Source organism: Pinus tabuliformis, chromosome 9, assembly GCF_031772625.1.
Source record: "Pinus tabuliformis cultivar Carrire ecotype Pingquan chromosome 9, CPIR1, whole genome shotgun sequence".
Lineage (NCBI taxonomy): Eukaryota > Viridiplantae > Streptophyta > Pinopsida > Pinales > Pinaceae > Pinus > Pinus tabuliformis.
Window position 1 is genome coordinate 959,189,260 of NC_142307.1, and position 24,008 is coordinate 959,213,267.

Here is a 24,008-nt window from a genome sequence, read left to right on the forward strand (position 1 = left end):
ATCCAGAAACCTTTATTTGAGCCATTAACTTTGTAACAATTTATCAATGGTGACTCACGAGTCACGGCCCACGGGTCACCCAGTTCTTACTGGTGTCGGAGTTATTCAGTATTGACCTTCAGGCTTCAACAGATTAAAGTCCAAACCATGCATTTCATTTACATTTATTGTTTTTTTTATGTTTTCTCAAGTTTTTCACCCGGATGGTTGATAAGTTATAGGGTCTTCAGTCGGGGATGACACTTCTCAAGTGTGCTTATGATATTTGTTCACTTTTAAAACAAATTTGTAGATCGTAGTTTTCCAGATATATATGTCTCATGAGGGCCGCAAATATCACAGGCCTGAGTTAGCTTTGAATCCCTTAACCCGGACGTGAATGTTCAAATGCCAAACCACATCCCAGCATAACATTCACCTATCAGCCAGCCACGTTTTGACATGATTTATTTAAACTTCCTTTTCCTTGAAAATTGACACAATTATTTAAACCCAAAAACTGATTTGTGAATTATCAAGTCTTGGAAAAGGAGATATAAGGGAGTTACCTAGAATTCATCAAAATATCCAGAATGAAGAACCCACCACAGGCTTCCAGCCTTCCACAGTGACAAGGCTGCTCTGATATTTGGTTTTGAGCTAACAATTGGTGAGTGCAGCTATTGAAAAATTGATCTATTCCATATCTCCAAGCTTGGCGTTGATTATTAGGCCTTGGGTTTGCTTCTCTTGCCCTCATCTTTCATTTCGATTAACAGCATAATTTATATCAGATCTGATATATCAACATAACAGTGGCATGAATCTGAATTAATCATCTTTAATAGACCTTAAAACACATCTACATAAGTTTGAGAACATTTCTCATTGATCTCTGAAGGCTAAGTAATTCATAGACTTGTCTTTTGAAGGCTTTATAGATGATTTCAGAATTTTGATATGTCTGATATAAAATTTGATATAAGCATTTAAAAGTCTGATTATAAGGATAACAATGATAAAACTCACTCTAAGTATACATGAAAGTATCCATACCATTTCTCATATGCATATGATATATCTATCTTTAATATACATTTTTTTTTCGAATTTCTATATGTCGAATTTTATGTCGAATTTTATCGACAAAATTTGAGTTGCCGAACTTTATTCGAATTTCATGGTCCTCGAACTTGAACTCGAACTCGAACCTGGTGACTTAGCTATCAATAGATGTCCAAAATATCATGAATAAATAAGTATCTCATATATGTTATGAGTCCAAACATGATCCAAAGCACTGAGTCTTGAGTCCTTAGAAAGTTAGAAGCATATGCTTGTAAAAGTTTACAAAAAACTGCATACTAATAAGAAAAAAATCAGCAACTAAGAGTTTGAGTCTCTAAGACTCTTAAGAGTGAGAACTAGAAGCGATTCCTTCCACTCCTTCGCTTGCTTGACTCTCAAAGTTCTCCAAGTCATGAAGGCTTAAGAAAGGAGGCTCATCTAATTGAACCCAGTTTGCCGCATTTGTAGCTTGCAAATCTATCTCTTCAAGGTCGATTGGTGAATGATCCATACCTGTCATTATCATGAGACTTTGAAATGTGAATTAAAGTTTCACTTTGAAGTTTGAACTTTAAAGTACGAATTAGATTATGAAACCTTCAAATTCAAGCTCTCGAATCTCACCTTGTATTTGTTTGTTGCGAAGTCATAGATTGTAATGGACAAATACAAGGTCATTCAAGCGTTTTTGTGTCAATCGGTTGCGCTTCTTAGAGTGTATTTTCTGAAACATGCTCCAGTTGCGTTCACAACCTAAAGCACTGCATGCTTGGTTTAAGATTCGAATGGCAAATCTCTTCAAATCTGGCGTATCACTACCAAAATTTTGCCACCAAAGACCTAGCAAGTGGTAAGGGTTTGTGAGTAGAAGTACTAAATTAGTAAATAGTAAAAACTTGGAAAGAAAAGAAAATTTAATAAAACATTTAACATACAAAATAAAGTTTAAACAAATTTAATGAATTGATGAAGCCTTCAAGCTGGGTACCTGGCAACATCTTAGACCTTTGTCTTATAGCACTGGTAAAGGCAAACAATTTAGATGGTGCCCTATAATCTTGTAGTTGGGAAAAGACACGACTTTGCTGTTCTGGATCAGGGAAGCACCTTTCCACGCATGTCATAAGTCCTCTGCCAACCTCCCCATCCTTATCATAAAAATATTGTGGGTTTAAGCAGTCGCCAGCTCTGCGGCGGTGTCGACTGAGGACTCTGTAGCGGTGTCGACTGAGGACTCTGCGGACTCGGGACTATGAAACATTGAAATAGCTCACATAATTGATAAAGTTATAAACGCATCACAATCCGAAACCCAAAACCCGATAAACCTAAACGCAAAACTGGCGGGACTCGCCAAAAAAACGCAGAATCGGAATAATCGCCATACTCACAAGTCAAACTCGCGTTGACCACGAGTCAAACTCGGTCAACGCGATTTGACTCGCAAAGATTCAGTTCGGATTGTTTCATGGCCGAGCAGAGTTGGAATTGTGACTAATCGGCAAAATCACCGATTCCTGTTTCACTGATAAATATGTATTAAAGTCAAAGATAGAGCCTCTAAGCAAAGTCAAGTCTACTCCTATGCAATGGCACCTTCAAGAAGCTCCTTCAAGCATGCTACACCACCATGGAAGCTATCCGCAAATTGCTCAACAAATTAGTCTACAATCTGCCATCAAAGTCGGCCTAAAAGTAGCCAGTGAAGTCAGCCTACAAGTCGGCTTAAATGGATGGACAGTCCTCGATTTACAGAGGCTGTCCACTCCAATTAGAACACACTACTCAAGCTCTGAAATCTGCAAGAAACAAAGAGGACAAGAAGGTCGAAGGAAGCCAAGGTAAAGGGTCTACTAGGGCAGCAAAGAGAAGAGGAAGAACAATGAAGATTAAGGGACTGTTTCTAGGGTATAGACAGTCACACGTGTGAGGGAATGAAGGACAGTCTGCGGCTATATCAACAGTAAAATCACAGTTGTATATTCGTCATTGTTTGGACTAGTAACTAAGTCTACAAAGGCCTCCTACTCTAGAGTGGAAGGAAGACACTCAAGCGAAGGAGAGAAGAGCATATGAACTTAGTAATCCTCCCACACGTGCGAGAAACTAGGGCAGCAGAACAACAACACTGTCATACTCTCATATCTCAATAAGGATCTCTATTGGTTAACGTTGAAGTCTACTTGTGCAAGGGATAGAAGAGGAACACTTCACCTAGAAGACTCACTCAAGAAGGTCTATTTCTAGACAAGATTCATAAGAGAATGAAGTGTCGGAAGAAGGAGGACGAGGCGTTGGAGAACAAAGTGTCGGAAGAAGTGCCAAGGTATATGGTGCAGAAAGGAGTGAAGACTTGACTTGTGCTTGGAGGATCTCTTAGTCAGGGGTTTAGGGTTTAGCATTGATCAATAGAAGCTTCACTAAGAGAAATTCACTAAAGGGTTTTCCTCTCAAGAGGAGAGGTTTTGGCCTTGGCAGAGAGCCAACATCTTGTGTTCTTGTTTTTATGTTTTGATAGCAATTTGATGAAGTACACACATATGCACTAATAAGAAGAAGAAGAATAAGCTAACAAGAAAAGTAAAAAGACTCCACAAATTGTTATCAAGAAACTAAGAATCACACTACACTACTTTGCCCTAGATTCTTCAACAGAGGAGGCCACTGCAGAGTAGGTATGGCATGTTACCATGATTGAGGACTATAACTCAATTCTCAAGAATGATGTTTAGGAGATAGTTCCAGGACCTATTGGGAAATCAATGATTGATTCTAGATGTTTTTACAAGATAAAGCACGTCGCTGATAGGACCATAAAAAATTACAAGGTTAGGTTTGTTGCCAAAGGATTCTCTCAGAAAGAGGGAGTCGATTATGATGAGACTCGTTGACCACCAAAGTTGCATGTGAAATTTTTTAAAGACTCCATGCTTGAGGATATGTCAGAGACTTCATGTGCTATCAAAGTTCATATATCATCAGAGTTTTTTAACTTTATCTTTTTCTTCTCATCTTCTTCTGTATTGTACTAAGATTTCGCAAGCCCTACAGGGATGTAAAGTGATGCTAGTGTGATGAATTGAGTCATGTAATAGGCCTAGGTAACTTGGGACGTTGTCATCAAGTGAGTTTACTTTGAGAGGTTTTTTTTACTTGGTTAATTATTGGTACTTTCTAGCATTTAATAATTAATCGAGTTTTTTTTTCCAAGCAATAACCCCAAAGCCCAAGTGCGGCTTGATGGCAAGGCCTTGGGTGAGTCATAATGTCTAGAATCATTGTATATTACCATACTAGATCACTTGTCATGGAATTTGATTAGGTCTAAGTAGATTTTTTTAATAATTAAAAATTTCCCGCAAAATGAGATTTTTTAATTAATTTCTATGTAATGATGTAAATAAGTGGTCTTAGGAAATGTCTGGGGGGTGTGCTCTTCTAGGGTCAAGTGAGCATGACATCATGAATGATTTGTTCGCCCCTTGTGATTTTACTAACATTCTAGGCTATCTGAATCTTATTCTGGATGAAGCCATTGAGGCTATTGAGGAGTTGCCTAGTTTTCTAGTTAACAATGCCATTAGTACCGCGACTCACCTTAGGAATTTCCACCTTTGTGCGAGAAAATGGTGCCATGATATTAACCATGAGGATGTTAAAATGAATATTTTCATCTTCTCATTAGATGGGATGCTTTGGATTGGTTCATAGACTTCCCTGCTAATAATTTTGATTCTTTGGAATCAATCGTTGATGCCCTTGAAGAAAAATATGGAGATAAAAGAAAGATCAAAGCAAAAGCTCAAACAAATGAGAATGATAAGGATCTCATCAAGGAGTTGACTCAAATGATTAAGGATATGCAACTCACCCAAGCTCAACTCATTAAGGCCATAAAAGTCGATCATTCTAATCAGATGACCACTATTCAAAATCATTCGATTACAATCCCACTCAAGTAATTAGGAACATGGAACTCAATCAAATAGGATTAATAACAAATCATGCGAAGGAAATGAGTACCATGGAGGTTGATCATTCTAGTCAAATGGTCGCTCTTCAAAATAGGTTGCTTGCCATGGAAGAAAAACAAGTACAATTAATTAACACCATGGAAACAAATCATGCCAAGGAAATAAGTGTTATGAAGGCTAGTCAAATCACTTTTCAAAATAGGTTGGAGGAAATGGAAAGATTACAGGTAAATAAATTCCAGCTTAGGTAAGATGACGAATGGGAAAGGAACAAAAAAACATATCATAAGCCTCCCAATCCACTGAAGCAAGCCTCATCTTATTATGAGGAGGTCTTTTATGCCATTGAAAAATGGCTAATTGAAGGCGACCTACATAGAAAGGAAACTGAGGGGAATCAAGTTAACACTTATGAGATTGATCCATCACCCATGTCAGAGCAAATGCAGAATGGAGAAGGGCAGGTCACAAAAGTCTTGGATACTTCAAATTTTCCATGTGAGCATTTTCAAGATCGGGCAGAAAGGTCTACTTTGATCGCATCAACATCAACATCACGGTCTACTTAGAAGAAAAGAAAAAGGCGGAAAGGATTTGGTAAATTTTATGGCCATATACAACACAATGTTGGGATCGATTGAAGTCCTAAGATATTCAGAATTGGACAGGGCACATCAGAAAACAACCCATGGATCTGTATGAAAGTACATAGGTTCTCAACATGAACTTCATTGAGGACATCTGATGCCGTGGGGCATCTCTGTATTGTATTTCTGACTCTACTCTTTGTCATTTTTGTTGTTAGATTAGTTTCATTTTTTGCTATTAAAATAAATTTCCTTTTGATGCTATTAGAGTAGTTCTTTATTTCAGCATGTTAGTGTAGTATTTCATTTGAGTATTTGAATTTATGATGATATTTTGAGCAGACACTACTAATATATGCCTTTTTGTGGATGCAGATTCTTGGTCCTTGCATGCTCTCACTTCTTGTCAAGCACGAATCCCCATGTGGAGCCAAATGTTGACCACTGAAGTTGCACCTGAAATCTTTTGAAGACTCCATGCCCAAGGATATTTTAGAGGCTTCATGTACCATCAAAGTTCATATATCATCAATTTTTTTTAATTCTACCTTCTCCTTCTCATATTTTTCTGTATTGTACTCAGATTTCGCAAGTCCTATGGGGATGTAAAATGATGCTAGTGTGATGAATTGATTCATGTAACAGGCCTAGGTAACTTGGGACATTGTTATCAAGTGAGTTTACTTTTGGAGTTTTCTTTTACTTGGTTAATTATTGGTACTTTCTAACACTTAATAATTAATCGAGTTTTTTCCTCCAAACAATAATATCAAAGCCGAAGTGCGGCTTGAAGGCAAGGCCTTGGGTGAGTCCTAGTGTCTAGAGTCATTGTATATTACCATACTAGACCATTCCTAAAAATTTTGAAGAATTTGACTAGGTCTAAGTAGGATTTTTTAATAATTAAAATTTTCCCACAAAACGAGATTTTTTAATTAATTTCTATGTAATAATGTAAATAAGTGGTCTTAGGAAATGTCTGGGGTGTGTGACTTCTCTAAATTCATCCTCAGAGACCCAACATTATTCTAGGACCCACTTTAAGGGTCAAAAACCAACTTATAGTCCCTCAAAAGCCAAATTTCCTAATGTCAGTGGTAAAAATTAAAAAAAATTCAATAATTGGAAAAATTTATAAATTTTTCCAAAGTCAAAGAAAGTCAAACAAGTGACATGACAATTCTAGTGAAGGTCAAAGATGATGTGGCAGCCATGTGGGGCCCACCAGATGAGGCTCAACTCATGTACAAAGTCAAGGGTTCCAAGTGTTGAGTCAACAAGGCAACACGTGAAGTTTGGAGACACCACGAATTGTTGAAAAGTGGTGATTTATTTAATATATTTCAAAGTAAAAAAATGATCAAGAAAATTAAAAGCTTAAAAGGGAAGCAAATTAAAGGTTTAAAGGGGGACAATAATGCCACATGGGACAAAACTTGCCCCCCCATTTTGTCCCCACTTGAGTCATATGTTGGCATGATATTAATTAAGCTGCGAGGTCCATGTAGAAGTTAAGACTAGTCAACGCAACATTATTTGGCATCATTTGTATTCAGTTTAAAGGGGGGACAATAATGCCACATGGGGCAAATCTTGCCCCCACATTCTCTTGCATTTGTTACACAATAGTCATGAGAGATCAACGTAGGCATTTAGTATCTATCTACATACAACAGTTTGGGAGAGCTAATAACCTACGCGCAACAATAGTTGTTGCCACTCATTGGAGGTATCACGTGTTCCTTATTCTGTTGAGAAATTAGTGCGAGTATGCTTCCTCTTTTCCTTAATCGAACCACACTTGGCTACCATAAAGGACTTGCACAACAACAAGGATATACACTGGCAACCTACAACAATTTGAATTGCATTTGGAGGGCACCTACCAAATTTCAGTTTCAAACTTGGCAGGATTTTTCAACACTTGGAAATTCTATTTGTTTCCTTGGGATTTCCTCCCTCTCCACTTGTCACTTGATATGTTCATTGGGATTTGCTCCCACTTTCCTATTTGAAGGAGCTTTGGGCTCTCACTTTGTATTCTTGATATGAGCTACTGGGCTTGGGGAGACTCTGCTAGATTGTATACTTGCTTTGATAATAATACAAAAGACTTTGGGGTATGATTGATGGTGTTCTTCTTTTTTGAGGTGATATCTTTCTAGTTTATGTGCTTCAATTTTTATGTAATTTGGATTATATTAGCATGATTTTGTCATTCATTGTGGATTAATATATGCAAACTATCTTGTATGTATTTTTGTTTTAGAGAAATATTCTAGGAGTGAATAGTACTAGGCGATTTTAGGAGGAATCTCTAGTTCTCTCACCCATTGTATTTTCTATCATTTTTTTATGAATGCTAATATTTGTTTCGAAGTGTGTAGAAAACTCTTTTGAAATTTTGTGAAGGATCATTTAGTCGTAGGAGAAATTTCAAATAGATTATCTCACTCTCAAATTAAAAAATCAAAGGACCCATCGATTTTGGCTCCAAAAACCCAGCCAATGAAGCAAATGGGAGTTTTCTTTTCCTCTACTCTTCTAGGATCATATAAAATTTAGTTTTCCTATTTTTCTTGATCAAAATTTGGAGCTTTCAATAATTTTATGAGCTACTTAGAGCACTATTAACTCCCATAATTTGATCTAGTTCTTGTACCTTAGTTGTGAATTATTGTTTCTTTTTTACATGCTCTCTTCACTTATTTTCAAATTTGTTTTGTAGCCTCTTGAGCAAAAATACAAATCCACTTTGGTGGCAAGTTTGAGGGAGGATGCCTCTAAAACTACTAACACATCTTGTGCAGGACCCCTTGCATTCTTTTGGGCAGCTTTCCAACAAGGTCGTGAGCTCTTTGAGACTCTGCTTTGGCTAGGCTGAGTTCTCTTTGAGGGGAACATCTCTCTCTCTAGGCCGTGGGGTTTAGGGAGGCTTAGTCTCTCTTGTCTTATGCTAATTCCTCTTCTTTTCAAAATCTATTTTTTATATGCAGAGCAAGCCTCTTAATTTTCAGATTCCAAAGGCCTTTCTTGGGCCTCATTTATATCAGTTTTTCATAAATGAAAGTCCATGGTCAAAATCTCTTATTGTAAAGATTTCCTTGATCTTATTTGAGGCCTTTAGAGGCTCCCATGTCCTTGTAACTAATCTAATAAAAAGGCTGATTTCTTTTGTGGGAGCTTGGGAATTTTTCCCCCGATATGCCTTCTCTCCATTTAGAGGGAGAAACTTGGTTTATGAATTGGCTAATCTTTTAGATAGTTGCTATAATTTTCTGCACTTACTAATTTCATTAACATAGCATTCATATTCTTCCATTTCTAGCACATGCTTGATGTTAGTTTACATTGTGTGATTTCCATTTACTTGTGCAATTCACTCACAATACATGCAAGTTCTCTTTGAGCAAGCAAGTATTTTATTTTTTGGAAAATTTAAACTATTTGATTTTTCTTTACAAGTTCATGAGTATTGCTTCAATATCTTTGTCATTCATGTTCATATGGTACTTTGGTCATTGATGGTTATTTCTTGAAACATTTTCTTGTGCCATTCCATTTTAAGCAAATTTACTTCATTGCAAGCAACACATCTTGGACTTGTGATTTTACATTTTCACATCAAGCTAATTATTTCACATTTTATTTCCATTGAAAGATATTGGTGACATCTACTTGAAGATTTTTCTCCTTACACTTTCTTTGGAAACATTAATGTTCACATGCATCTCATTTAGGCATCCTTAGTGTTAATTTGCATCTCTAATTAATTTACCTTCAAGCATAAGTTTGGTTGAAAGACTTTTAAGATCCCCTCTCTTTCACCCAAACTTGAGGAACAAAGACCCTCTCTTGTGGTTAACACGATGACATTGCAGTCGTCAGAGCCACAGTCTCTGCAGCGCCGGAGACATCGGGTGGTTGGATATTCCAGGGGAGGTATTGTTAATACAACCTCAACTATCTTTCGTTGGGTTTCCCTCCACAACTCACACTAGAGACTTGTTTCAAAATAATTGAGAGAAAAATTACATCTAGATAGGCATTTAAATTAAAATTTATCAAAATAATTGCATTTCACACTAGATAGAGTGCATTTCATGCTAATTTACTCACTTTAGAGCATTTTTAAATTTATTTGCAATACTATTTATCTATGGCCTCATTGTTTATTGATGTTGTTATCTCTTGTTATTTGAGCACTTTCCTTTATCAAGTACAATGTCTATTCACATGTTGCAAGTAATATCCTTTGGTTTGTTGAATCTCATTTGCAAGTTATCTTTCCTTCAAATAACATTTTGCAATTAGTTTGGGCCTTCCACTTTGCAATCTTTACTTTACTTGCAATGTTGCCTTTTCATTTACTTGTTGTTTTAGCTCATGTTTATTGAATGATATCATCTTGTTATTGGAGCACTTCTTTACAAGTATAACATTTTAATATTTCCACCTGGCAAATGATATTTCATTTTTGATCTAACATCATCTCTTTTGCAGGATTGCTTGTCATTATTTTCATTTGAGCAAGTACATGTTATTTACTTTAAGCAATTAATTGTTTAGGCACTAGTCTATGATGACATATTTTTCTTGAATGAATTATTGAAAGTTACTCATATATCTCCTTCCTTGTTCACATTGTGGGATCAATTTAATATTGTTGATAAACTTTCCATTTAAATTAATCTCCTAGAAACTCACATTTCACTCACTAACCTTCATTAGGGACCACCCCCCTTAACATTAACTAGGAGAGGGCTTTAACAAAGAGAGTTGGGATTAGGTGATAACCCCTTCTCTTAGTTTGCCACCAAGTCACACCTTGTGGGGTTAAGGATTTTTTCTACACTAACCAAGTGTGCAAGTGAGGCAACAACAAAACTTTGGCTATAGTTTCCGACTTTCTAGGTATACCTCTATTAGAGCTATCATGTCTTTAGCTTCTTTCCTGGTTGTTTTTTTTATTAAATGGATGTAAAGACAACATTTTTGGATGGAGTGATTGATGAAGAGTTATATATAAGTCAACGAAGAGGTTTTGAGATCCATGGGCAAGAGACTCATGTTTGCAGGCTGAAGAAATCCTTTCATGGGCTAAAGCAAGCACCATAGGTTTGGTATTGTTGTCACTCAGATTGTACAAGCACTGTGACAACGACTTAGGTCGGGGGCTGTCACTTTGATCCTCGACCTCTCTGTTCTAGCTGTCTCCCAACAACAGGTTATGGGGCTTAGTTCCTATGGAAATGTGAAGATGGAGGACAAGTTGACAACCAATGAGTCCGGGAGACACGATTGAGTGGCTTAGCTACTTGGTTAATTCAAGCAAGATTTAAGCATTCAATTTTGAGACTAGTGCCTTATGGACTCAATTTCTAGCTTATTATCAATTATAGACCAAGTAATTGGATGGACAATCGCTGCTTAGATGATTTACTAACCTGTATGCTATGTAAACCTAAGATCTTGGTGTGAAGCAAGAATCTTGATTACTTTTAGTTAAATGCCTATTCTAAGTATGACTTTCCTCTTAACTGTTTTGGAACCAGTGTTTAGAGTAGGTTGTGGGATGGAAGCCAACAGGAAGCAAACAAAGGCTTGATTAACGATACCTCCCCCTATGTTCCAACTACCCGATGCCTCTGGTGCTGCAGAGACTGTGGCTTTGACAACTGCAAGATCACCGTGTTAACCACTAGAAAGGTGCTGAATCCCTAAAGCTAATTTGAGAAAGGGTGGCCCTAGAAGTCTATCAACCAGGCTTATGCTTGGAGGTAAATTATTAGTGCAAACTAGACTTAAAATGCTTATGCAAGGTGGATGAGTGACTTCTTAGGTTAAGATTGTTTTATGTTTAAGTACTTAAGTTAAGATTAGTCTTCAATGACAAGAGTACTTAACAATAAATGGAAAGACAATCTTATTACCAAGAATGTGCCAATATTAAACAATCCAAAGATGAACTTATCTTCCACAAGATGCGTAATCAATGATAGCACATTTAGAACATTTCTCCAATGATGACAATTACTTGCAATAATTAAAAATCTTTAAACAAAGTAAATGCCAATGATGACCTTATGCCAATATTAAGAGGTTCTCACTTAAGATGCCAAAGCTTAAGATAGACAATACAATGTGTTTAGCAATTATCCAGTGATTCCTTAGCAATGTTCAATTAGATGCTTAACACAATGATGCCAATTAGATTGCAAGGCAACTAAGAAGGAAAAAACTACTCCAATGAAACTTCAATATTCAACAAGATGGTGTGTGAGTGCTTACTTAGAGCAAAATTAATGAGCTCACAAGTAAAAAAACAAAAGCATAGCCTTCAAATAACCAAACTTCTTCACAATAGCACTTAGAATCACTAGTGAAACAAACACTTATTAAATTTTAGGGCAGCAACAATTAAATCACTCTAGATCCAAGAATTGACGAGCATGTAAGAACCAAATATGATCAATGTGACACTAAATGTCTTGCCGAGTGAAAACACAAATTAGCCAACCTTCTCATGATGTAATATTGTGATATATCAGATTTAAAAGGAATTATTACAACAGTAAGGAAAGTGTGCAAACAATGAGCTATCAATGTGAGAGTGTGTGCAAAAAGGTGCCAAAAATTTCTGAATGCCAAAAACAAGTTTGCCAATATGAAGTTTTGAAATTTTAGTCATCTTAAGATGTTATTTCAGAATTATCATACCTGAGCAAACCTTTATGCAAAAATATTTCAATCAACAGATCAACAAGATCTATGCCCAAAATAATGCCAAAATCACCCAATGACTAGTAGATTTTTTCCCATGAATTTATTAATGTATTTAGGCAATTTATGTTGTGATTTTTGGGCACTTAAGCATGAATTTTTCGCTGTTATGAATGATTCAGAGAGCTGTAGCAAACAATGAGGAAAATGAAGAGTTTAGACATCAAACCCTAGGCCAAAGGCCTTGAAAATTGCTTTCCCAAGTTGCCAAAATTCTTCCAATGGACTTGGGACGTAAAAACAAAGTTTGAGCCAATTTTTCCTTGCAAAACCCACCAATATTCAGTACAATTTTTTGCAGAGACAGAGTGAGGGCAAAATAAGGCCAAGAGATGCCCACACTAGGTCTAATAGGGCTAGTGTTAGGCTAGAAGAGGCCTAGAAGGCCTAGTGGCTAGGGAAAAGGCTGGTGCAGGGGCTAAGGGATTTCGAAAAAGAGGACAAAAGGGCGGAGGAGGTAGCAGAGGGCTGAATGGAGGAGGGCGAGAGGGAAATATTGCAGAAAAAGCTCATGACAAGCCCATAGGGCTGTTATCTAGGGTTTAGAGAGAAGACCAAATCCCTCCAGGGTTACGACTAGCCCCATAAAGGCCTAAAAACCCTGACGCAGGGGCTGGAGAGGGGGTCGAGTCCCTTTAGGGCTTACAACCAGCCTCCAAGAGGCCAAAAATGATGACGTAGGGCCCTAAAAGGGTGATACAGGAGGTCAAAAGGCTGACGTTGGGCCTGGAAGCCCTAAAAAATTTACAAACCCTCGCTTGGAAAAATTATTTTGCTCAGATCTTCAATTTCAACAAAGTTTCTTCAGTAGCTGGCCTTGCAAAAAATTTGGAGCCTAGATCTTATCCTCAAGGGCCTAGATCTAGCTTTAATCCAACTATTTTCCTTTGAACTCACCTACACAAATGAATTTACAATAGCCCAAAACCCCAATATATACAAAATTTCAAAATAATTCAAAACTCCAAAACGGGGATCTACAAAACAAAGGTTAGAAAACAAATTATTGACAAAAAATCTATTCTACAATTATATTTACAGAATATACATGTGTACAATGTTTGAGAGGATTTTGAGAAATTATTTTTTTGTAAATCCTTAATAATGGCTAAATGTATTTTCAAAAGATAGATGCAAAATCCATAGCCTTAGCGAAGTTAGAAAACCATAAATGTTGATTTGGGATAGCATCGGATGTGCTCTAGCCACGAAATTTGGTGGAGAGGTTGGGGCACATGAGATCTTCAATACCCAGAAAGGGTTTGGGCAGATTCTAAACAGATTAGGAGATATTAAAATAATTAATATTTTTAATGGAGTCCCTAAGTCTAAACTTAGGGAATATAAAATATTAATGTGTATTAATATGAATCTGTGTTAGAGTGGTCTAAAAGACATGGATCAAGCCAGATCTAATCTTAGCCGTTGATTAGGGATTTAATCTCGGCCGTTGAGATGTCAACAGGAAAAGTATAAGAGGAGGCTTGAGGGTCACTTGGAGAACACACTAGATGATTAGTCATTCTATTTTCTAGACCGGGGTTTGCTAAGAGAGATAGAATCAGTAATCGGGAGAGTAGCTGAGGGGCATTTAGTACAGAGGAACAGAGAAGGCAGAGATTGTGCCGAGAGAGCAGCGCAGCAACCAAGGAGGGTGACACAAAGCCAACAAGGGCTCACGCAGAGGCAGCCAAGTGCCGCGTAGAGCATCAGAAGGGCCGACATAGCTGATGCAGAGGCTCCCAGAGTTGATGCAAGGCCTCTTGGGGCTGACGCAGGGCTAGCGTGAGACAGAGAGGGGCTGACACAGTCCAGATTGGGCAGACGCTGGGGTTGCAAAGCAGTTTTGTGTTGAGGAACTGCCGGAAGGATTTTCCGGGGTTTCAGCCAGGAGATTTCTCTCAAACTGTGAGGTATAGTTGCTAAGGAAATTCTCTGTTGGGTAGGACGGTTTCGACACCCAGATTGTACTCTAATATTGCTTAATAAGAAAACCCTCAGATAGCTGCACTGGTTTTCCCGCATTGGGTTTTTCCGGGGACATTGGTCCAAAAATAATGGTGTTATGTGGTGTGTTTGTTCTTGTTTCTTTTAGTTGCTGATCTGTAATATGTTGAGTATGCACTGGTGTTTATTTTCAGTATTTACTTTGTAAATAACTTGTTAAAGAAAAATAACAAGTAGGTAGGAATAAATCAGAAAAAGTGCATGAAGGGTTTCTAAACTAAGTAAAACTAGAAACTTCAACAATAAAAATATTCAGGATCCAAACATAGTTAGCTTGTGCCCACAGTTTGTGAACTTGGAGTCCAAGGGCTAGGGAACTTGCAAACACTATATATTTTCTGAAAAGTAAACCAATAGAACACATAGTGAATCATATCACCTAAGATAAGCCCGCAACTTACTAATAAAATGTTCTTATCACCTGCAATGAAATAACGATTCAATAAAAATTATAAAGCTCAATATAGGAATGCCTGTACCCAACACATACCACAAATCAATAGATCAGATACACATTGAACTACACCCCAAAGTCTTTTATTATGATTATTCAGAATGTTCCCAACGGGAGAATAACTTTACATCAACTCTGTTATCAATTTTACAGAGTTACATTATCCAAACATCAGATGGCATGAGACACAAATGATCTCTAATTTATAGATAAATCTTCCAAGTGGAAAATAATGGATAGTTGGTTTGATCCTTGTCAAAATAATTTCGTTTGGCGATATATCTTTGATGTTTTTTTAATCTTTACCGTCAAAAATATTTATTTTTGAGGAATTTTCGAATTTCTCATTAAACCCCTTTTTTATTAGCTAAAAAATAATTATTTTGAGCTAATTTCCTAAAAAATTTGACTTTGACTTGACCACCAAAGCTCAAGGGTCCAATTTTTCTTGAAATTTCCAATATTCCCATTGTGGGGGACCTCCAAAAATTAATTTCTTTAGGACTCACGAATTTTTCCACTTGGAGAGTTTAATTTCTCTAGCAATTTATTTTTTGACTCTAATTAATTAATTTTCTCACTTAAGATTAATTTTATTTTTGCCAGAAAAATTAATTAATTGACACTTGAGGGGATTAATTATTTTTCTGCCCACAAATATTTTAGCCATGGTGTCTTAAGTATGAGGGACTATGCACTAAAATATTTTTTACATAAGATTTTACAATAATTCAACCCTCAAAGGGGGAATACTCGTTCGTTATAGACCCTCAAATAATTTCGCAATTCTGCAACATAATATGATCTAGTAGACCAAGTGACTTGTAATGAAATAATTTAGCCCTAAGTTGCACGAAACGCCAAAACGTCACCTCCCAAAAATGGAAACGTCTGCTGGAACATTAGCCGAAGCATCATATATATATATATATATATATATATATATAAGTGAATGACACATTATGATTATCTTGCAAGAAAAAAGGGAATAAGACCCATAAATGACAATTTAGAAGGAAAAACAAGACTATTAATTCTAATAGATGATTACATGATGGTTGAGTTTCGGTCAAGTTTCGGAGTTTCGGGTACGGGTACGGCCCGAAACGTCAGGTTCCTTGAAGTTTCGTGCAACATAGATTTAGCCAATTAACTTAAATTATTCCCAAATTACTTTTACAAAAGACTCGACTAAAACACTAAGACTCACCTAAGACTTTGACGATAAATTCCACCCTAGCTTTGGGGTGAGGCTGGAGGGAAAAATTTAATCGATCATCCGTGTTTAGAAACACACATGAATTAGTGAGATGAAAAACCTTCTAGGATGAAATTCGTCTCTAAAATAATAGGCTTACCTAGGTTGTTACATACATATACGGTCTTACTAGCATCATTTATATTACAAATTTGCAGAATGGGTTTGCAATGACTCAAAAATTGATCGTTGATGATCTTGATCTTTTGAAAAATTTGGTACAACTGCTTCTTTGGAACTTTGATAAATTGTGTGCAACAGGTATTCCAGTTGCATTTAGTATTTTCTCTAGTTGGATCCAAGACTTGTGTAGATTCTAAACTTTATTTTCTGTTTGATAAATCTGAACTGCTCATCTTGGTTCTTTATGTAGATTACCTTATCATTAGAGGAACTTCTAACAAACTCATTTCGTGCTGGAAGAAGGAATTGGCCAATGAGGTTTGATATTAAAGACATTGGTTTGCTGCATTATTTTTTTGGGACTGAATGTTTCGCAAGTTGCAGGTGAAGTCGTCTATGGACAAGGGAAGTATACTTTGGAGGCCTTGAAAATATTTTAGATGTTGGACATCATGCCTATCTCTATCACTATGGTTCCATATTTGAAGTTGGCTTGCAATGAGGATTCAAATTTGTTTTATCTTTATCCAAGAAGCAGATCAGTTTGTTGATGGACCTTCCCAAATTGGTCACTAAACTACATAATCCCTAAATGGTAAAAAGAGAAAAATTATGGAAAAAAGACTAAAATTTCTACCCCCCACAACCCTAATTTACTATTATATATAGTCACCATTTTATTATACCCTCCTTTATGTGTTATATGCATGAGTAAATTTTGCATCTTTGATTTCTAATGGGTTGGATTTACATTAATTTACATAAATATATTTATTTCTTATTATATTCGCTGTCTGATGGGGCCCTCCCTGTTTCTTCTGTTGCTAAGCAATCCTCTGTCGGCAATCTTTCTTCATGTGGTCGAATTTGTGACAATAATTACACTGCACATTTTTCTTCCTAGTAGGATCAAAAAACTGAGAAGAACCTTTCTACTGAAAGGACTGATATTTGGCAGCAAAAGCATTTTTTGAGGAGGCTGATGAGGCACCACTACCAAACTGTTGTTTCCGATGATCTTGCTACATGAGTTTGGTGCATAACTCCGGAAACTTCAGATCAACATTAATGGAGGTAATGTTGAGTGTTTCTATGAAGTGCTCATAAGATTTTGGTAGACTTTTCAGAGTGATGACTACCATATCTTCTTCCTCCATGGTTTGATCAATGGCTTCGAGCTGATCTCGAATGTCATTAATCTTGTTAAGATGTTTCTGTAAAGACATATGTTCATCCATCATGGAGAACAACTGATTCTTGAGAAAGAAAGCTTTGCTCTTGTCGGATGTCTCGTGCAGTTCCTTCAAATGTTGCCAGATCTCGGCAGTTGTCTTGCCAAAAGGAATCTGCGGTAACTGATCATCAGTCACAGAGAACTTGAGAAGCAAAACAACCTCTTGATTTCGATCATCAAACTTATCTTGATCGGTGCCAACTATACCAGGACGGAGCTCTTTGTTCAGAACGAGTTGATCAAGATGCCTATATTAAAAAATGGTCAACATTCTCTATTTCCAGATGTTATAATTTGTGCCATTAAAGCGCTGACTGCCTTCCAACATCAGATTGGTTAGCGAAGCCATCTGCACGTTTCCCAAGACACAAATAACACCAAAGAAATCCGGCACGGATTTTAATACAGATGCCGGCTGATCCTGGACAAAAGTTTGACAGGTGCTGGTGTAATAGAGAATAGAACCAGAAATCGGTCTGAGAAGCGGGTTCAAGAAAATATATATAGCATGATCTTTTACCAAAATAACTTACTCGGCAAGAATCCTCACAGGCTTTCAGCAGTATCCACAACAAACGAAGATACTCAAACCTGATACGTGATACGTGTTACGTCATCTGCCGTAAAAGCTCCACCACGCAGCGGTCTCTTTCACACATCTGCTTGGACTGAGAATGAGAATGAATGTGTACCCCCCAACAAGAATTCATGCCTAGCAACACAAGATTTTCCCACAAATTTGTCACTCTTTGAGGATAAATTGCGGACTGCACACAGTCAAAATTCAGTCACCAGAAATGTCATTAAAAAAAACAGTAATACAAGCAAGATTCAATTCTAGGAACATGGATCAATTCCCAATTATCAGCCCCTGCAAACAAACTCAGTCGAATGAGGCCCCTGGAAATCGTATTTGGACTGATAAATTCGCACAGGAATGGATGCCTACGTTCTGCGAATCGTGACCGTCAATTTCGTTGGCGATTCTGTAGTCGAATTCTTCAAATAACTTAAGAAAAAAAAAAAAAAACGAAAAGAAGAAGCGTCGGCCTTGGTTAATCGTCCCGGAGAAGCCCAAGTTTGCCCTCTGCGTCCTTGTAATCCCGATTTTAATCAAACCTACTGCACTGAACCAAATACCAATACCACCTGCACGCTGCGGATTATAATAATAATAACTATCATAATTTGAAATTTCTGAAGGGTGCTCACTGCTCACTGCCCGCCCTTTGGGGTTTGAAGGACCAGCGGCAAACAATAGTGAACGATTTACTATTTCCTTCGGTGGCTCGAACGCGTGATCTCTCACCAGATCCACGCACTTTAATTTTGGTAGCAAAAGTTGCAATGATGTCCCCCGTGCCTGAACCGAAGATAACCGGAAAGGCTTCCGTTGCCATGTTGCGCTTAAGAAACCTAAGTACGCAGCAATGACGAGAGCACCAGCAGAGAATGTAGCCGCTCGGTGTCTGCAGACAAATCCACAGGCTATAACCATGGTAGCAAATGGTGATGCCAAAAAAAAATAAAAATTCCAGACTCTCGTGGTGGTCATGCTTGCAAATGTAAACTGCACACGTAGTAACTGAGGCTCCAACACCGTCAACGTCACTGATTTGAATCATTGTGAAAGCCCAAAAAATAGACGGTGAGTTGCTGTAGTGCAACACAGTGGGATGATCGGCTGGAGGATCGACTCCAAAGTATATTCCAGTAATCAAGAAACCCTCGGAGTAGTTAGAATCCGCAGGCGCAAATTAAACAACGACGTCCAAAAACAATTGACGCCCCAAAAAAATTTCAGATTCCAAGAGCAATTTCGAAATGAGCCACAAAATTTTTCAAGCAATGAAAAATTATTTCGAAAGATACCTGTGCTCTGATACCATAATCAATGAATGAATTGAATTGATTTACAAGAGCAAATGAAGCTCAATAAGTAATACAAGGATATTTACAGAAATAGAAACATCAAGTTTCTATTAGGAAATAGAAACAATCAGTTTCTTCTAAGAAACTGCTAAAAAGATAAAAATAGAAACAGCTAATAAGAATAAGCATTAAACACTAAATAGCATTATTCTAATACCAAGGTGGGTATTTATAAGGCTTCACAGTATAGGACTTAAAAGTTAAAACTAAAATATATTCACAATGACACTCCTTGTGCATGGTTTTTCATTCTACAAAGTTGATACTTTAGGCCTATGGCAAAGTGTTTGTTAGGGATCACAATCGCAAAAGCTGAGGTTGCTGGTATTCTCTAGTTCGTCTTGGGTAGAATGACTTGTAAATGTTGTCTTTTGTCAGATTTAGATGCAGTGAGATAATATTTGCCTCTTATTCAGTGTCATCTAATATTTATCGTAGCCATAATGCTGCTAATCTGAGATGACTATCAACTTTTCTAGACATTGTTATTGCTTCTTTACATGCATTTAGTGTCAATTCATGTTTTATACATGTGTGGTCTCTGCTCAAACCTAAAATGCAATCACCTGCAGGTGGTAATATTGTAAAGAGCATTTCCAGTATATCGGCACAAAATCATTTGTAAAAGCATTGGTTTTATATGTTACCAGATCCATAGGGTCTTGATGCTGGATCTGCGGATCTGTGTTTCGGATACAGATACAGATCCACCCAGATTCATGTAGGATCTGCCACAAACAGATCCTTCAAACCTGGTAACAGATTCCATGCTACTGAACGGATCCTGTGCCAACTAGCCCTCACATGATGGATCCCATGCAGATAACATCAGAACTTTTGGTTTATTTTTTATTTTTTTTAAGGATATATGCCACCTGTTTGAAACCCTAAAAGACAAATATTCTATTTAGATTATTTCCTAGTAATCTGTAGACTGTATAATTGAATAAGTAAGTTATCAATTACCTATAGGCTTTATAGCACATGATAATGCTAGCAGGAAAGGTATGGCACATCAAAACTTTAATTTTCAATTTTTAAAAATGCTAACGGGAAAACTTTGAGACAATACATAGATAATAATATATAATGTACAAAGGATGGCTGTGTTATTAATAATTTAATTAAATCAGTCCCATCCAACTCTAGGTGAAGAGTCCTGTTAGAAGACTATATGATACATAGACTATAGTTTGTTCTCAAACAGTGTACAATATTCATTTGCCACTATAACTAGATAGGGAATTTTTAGATTTTAAGACAAATTTCAAGGAAGATGACAGGTTGACCGTTGATCATGCTGTGGAGTTGAAATATTCAAATGATGAGCATGTATACCCATTTTTGGGCATGTAGTTAGACATACTCTACATCATCACGTCAATAGAGTGATCATTGATAAGACACTCAATTTTGTATTTACAGTTATCCATTTTGTATAAATCATGATGCATCATGATTTCAACATTCAGATTTATGAATTACCTAATGATTTCAATTCTAATGTTTTGATTCATGAGTGGTTTTGATTTTTAACTTTGAATATGTTTTTCAAAATTGAAAAAATATTACTGTATTTTTTGTACATGGCATTTTCCCACCATATCCGGATCCTGGATTTTAAAAAATCTGGTGGCTCCATATCCGGATCTGAATCTGTTTTCCATGTAACTTAGGTTAGCTGTAACGGTTCTTTTTAGATCAAGATTATTGGTCTGTGACTTGATGAATGCTTTCCTCTATATTTGTGATGTTTATCGCATCTTGAGAGTCAGAGCTTTCTGATCTCACCATTTGTAACCAGATTTTTCTGTTCTAAAGTTATTAATTATCTGTGTTGTCTCAGGCTAGGACTACAGCCAACAAGGGGAGTCCTTCTGTATGGCCCACCGGGCACAGGGAAAACATCTTTAGCATCTGCTTGCACTTACGAAGCTGGGGTTAACATGTTTTCAATCAATGGTCCTGAGCTTGTTAGTGAGTATTATGGAGAAAGTGAGCAAGCACTCTGCACAGTTTTCAAATCAGCTGAGCTTTCTGCTCCTTCGGTGGTATTCCCTGAAGCTCTGTCTATTTCTTTTTTTCATTATTTTGTTTCTCTCCTAGAAGCTCTGCATTGACTACAGATAATGGTGTAAAAAGGTAGAATGCATTTTTCAATTGAGGTTGGGTCCAGTAACATGCTCAAGAGTTGCATACCTATACATTTCCATAGAAAACATTACATGATAGCCTTGTTTTATCTTTTTCTAGCAAAAATAACTGGGATTTGAGGATTGACACTCTCTAGTATGCATGAGTGCTTCCATAATCAAAGCTTGATTGCACGAATTAAGAAGTTAGAAAGTGAAAAGAAGTCACAACAATAAACATTGGAGCAACTTACCAGCAAGAAATCAGTGATTGATAAAGAAATAGTGTTTGGCCCCATAGAAATAGAAAAGTGATCAGATGTAAAAATCCAGACCTTTGGAGAAAGGAACCATCACAGTTCCAGTTGACATAAAAAATCAGAAAGATGGCTTATATTGAAATCTTATGAACCAATAAATCTCCAAAAGTATCAAAAGACAAAGGTTCCAAAAACAAGACATAAGATACAAAGATGCCTTATTGTCATCCTAATTATAAAAGTCGTATTATTTAACAAACTAACCTAAGACGAAATTGAAAATAAGAAACTAAGTGAAGATCCTATTATATTCAAGAGAAGCATAGGTGTGAAATCTTATCATTTCCCAGAACACAAAAGTCACCACTCAGTTCTGCAGAAAATTGAATTAAGGTGGGCTGACCCTTTCACAATAACAGTTCTACTCAATGCTTCACAACTCATATAATCTCGATTGAAAAATCATCACAGTTTTAAGAACAGATAACCATGACAAGGCATTACATGCCAGAACAAAGACAAGCTTTTCTGTAGAGTGCTTTCCGGAGAAAGCATCTTTGAAGGTATAGGCAAAGTAATGAACATAGATATTAATACTACTACTAATAATAATATTGGATATGACCAAAGGGACAATGCATCTTTGAAGATAGATGCCACAGAGCATATGCAAGTGCGGGTGATGTCGGGCATTGAGAAGTCAGCATTGAAAAATGTGGCATGTCAGATGCGTTGCAAACATATAGGGTAGATGTGGCAGATGCCACTAGATATCCAACAGACTGGCTGTGCAATTGCTGGAAGTCAGTGTGGTTGATGACAGGTCCATCTGGAGAAATTTGAGACATGCTGAGATAGCATATGACAGACATGGGGACCTGGTGATATCTGACTGTAAATGTGAGAGACTTTTGGATATCCGACTGAGAACAGACCCATAGAAGATGTTTCTGGTGGCATCAACATCTGAGAGATTGGAAAAGTCAGATATTTAAAAATCTTATTTGCTGTATTATATCTTGGGTAGCATCTCACTGAGAATCAGATCTGGAAATCCAAAAAATTTAAGCAAATTTCAGACCTATAGCGGAAAATCAAACATGGGTGTAGCACTATGATTGACGTATATAGCAGTGTATCAGCATGCCAACAAAATCTGGGATAGACATAGCGGCCACAGTGTTGGGACGTGAGAGATATTTCTTGAGTGATGGAAATGGTTCAAGGGGGAATTCATTGTGCTTCAAGAAAAAATTGCGAAGGTTGACAGGCAGGAAGGGATACAAGAGAAAATTTAAGTTTCGGAGTTGGCAAAACTTAAAACATGTGGGTAGTCTACCAAGTGTTAGGTTTGCTGATTCATACAAATTCAGTGGCCAAAATTATCATCTTTAGAAGTATCTAATGAGAACCATTTTTGAAAACAGAGTTGGTGAAGGTGGTGACAGGGAAATTGGAAGGTCATCAGCAATCCAAGCAATTTGAAGCATCAGAAAGATTATAATTCCAAAAATTGAGTGGCACTGATGTTAAGCGAACTGTCAGCTGCTGATGATCTTGTGCCACAGGTGCAAAACGCAATTAATGAATATAGTTATCTGAAATATTAAAAGTCTTTGTATGAAACATCAAATCAAGGGAAGGCAGTTTATCATAAGAATTTGCTCTTCTCAATGAAGTTGGCAGTGGGAAATTTCATCTGTATTAAACTATGCTACGGAGATTATGAGAGCCAAGCAAGAGAGTGTGAATGAGAGAGATGTATTATATCAATGTGTCTCTTTCTTTAACAGTGCATGCCCAATTTGAGTTCCTGCAGTTGTACTTCTCTGTTTGAGACTTCTTTCAAACCATAATTGACTATGCCATGACCAACTGTACCATGCTTATACTTGAACACATGTTGAGCTACATGCCTTGGTTCAACCATAAAATGATATGCTTCCTTTACTTGATCCATTATCTTGGTTATATTGATTACCCTAACTGGGTATTCTTTCTGAAGCAGATCCTGTTATGGCAATCCTGATTTGCTCCCTCTGTCACTGATGTTATCAACTATCAAGTCAAGATATTTCATCTTGAATTTCAGTTCAACTCCCTCTGAAACTAGAAACAAGGTTCTTGGAGAAGCCTTGACTTCTCCCTCTAGAGCAAATCTTCTGGTCAATGCAACTCCCTCTGACACATAAGCTCTTCTGCTTTTGTCAGAAAACA

General features: G+C 37.0%; 1 pseudogene across 1 annotated transcript in view; it reads left to right on the forward strand.

Moving 5' to 3' along the window:
• The window catches only part of LOC149151913 (calmodulin-interacting protein 111-like), a 122,077-nt pseudogene that overhangs the window by 16,647 nt on the left and 81,422 nt on the right, over positions 1-24,008 (forward strand). The window contains exon 4 of the transcript XR_016263289.1: positions 21,246-21,450. The product of XR_016263289.1 is annotated as a calmodulin-interacting protein 111-like (transcript). The remainder of the gene's footprint in view (positions 1-21,245; positions 21,451-24,008) is intronic.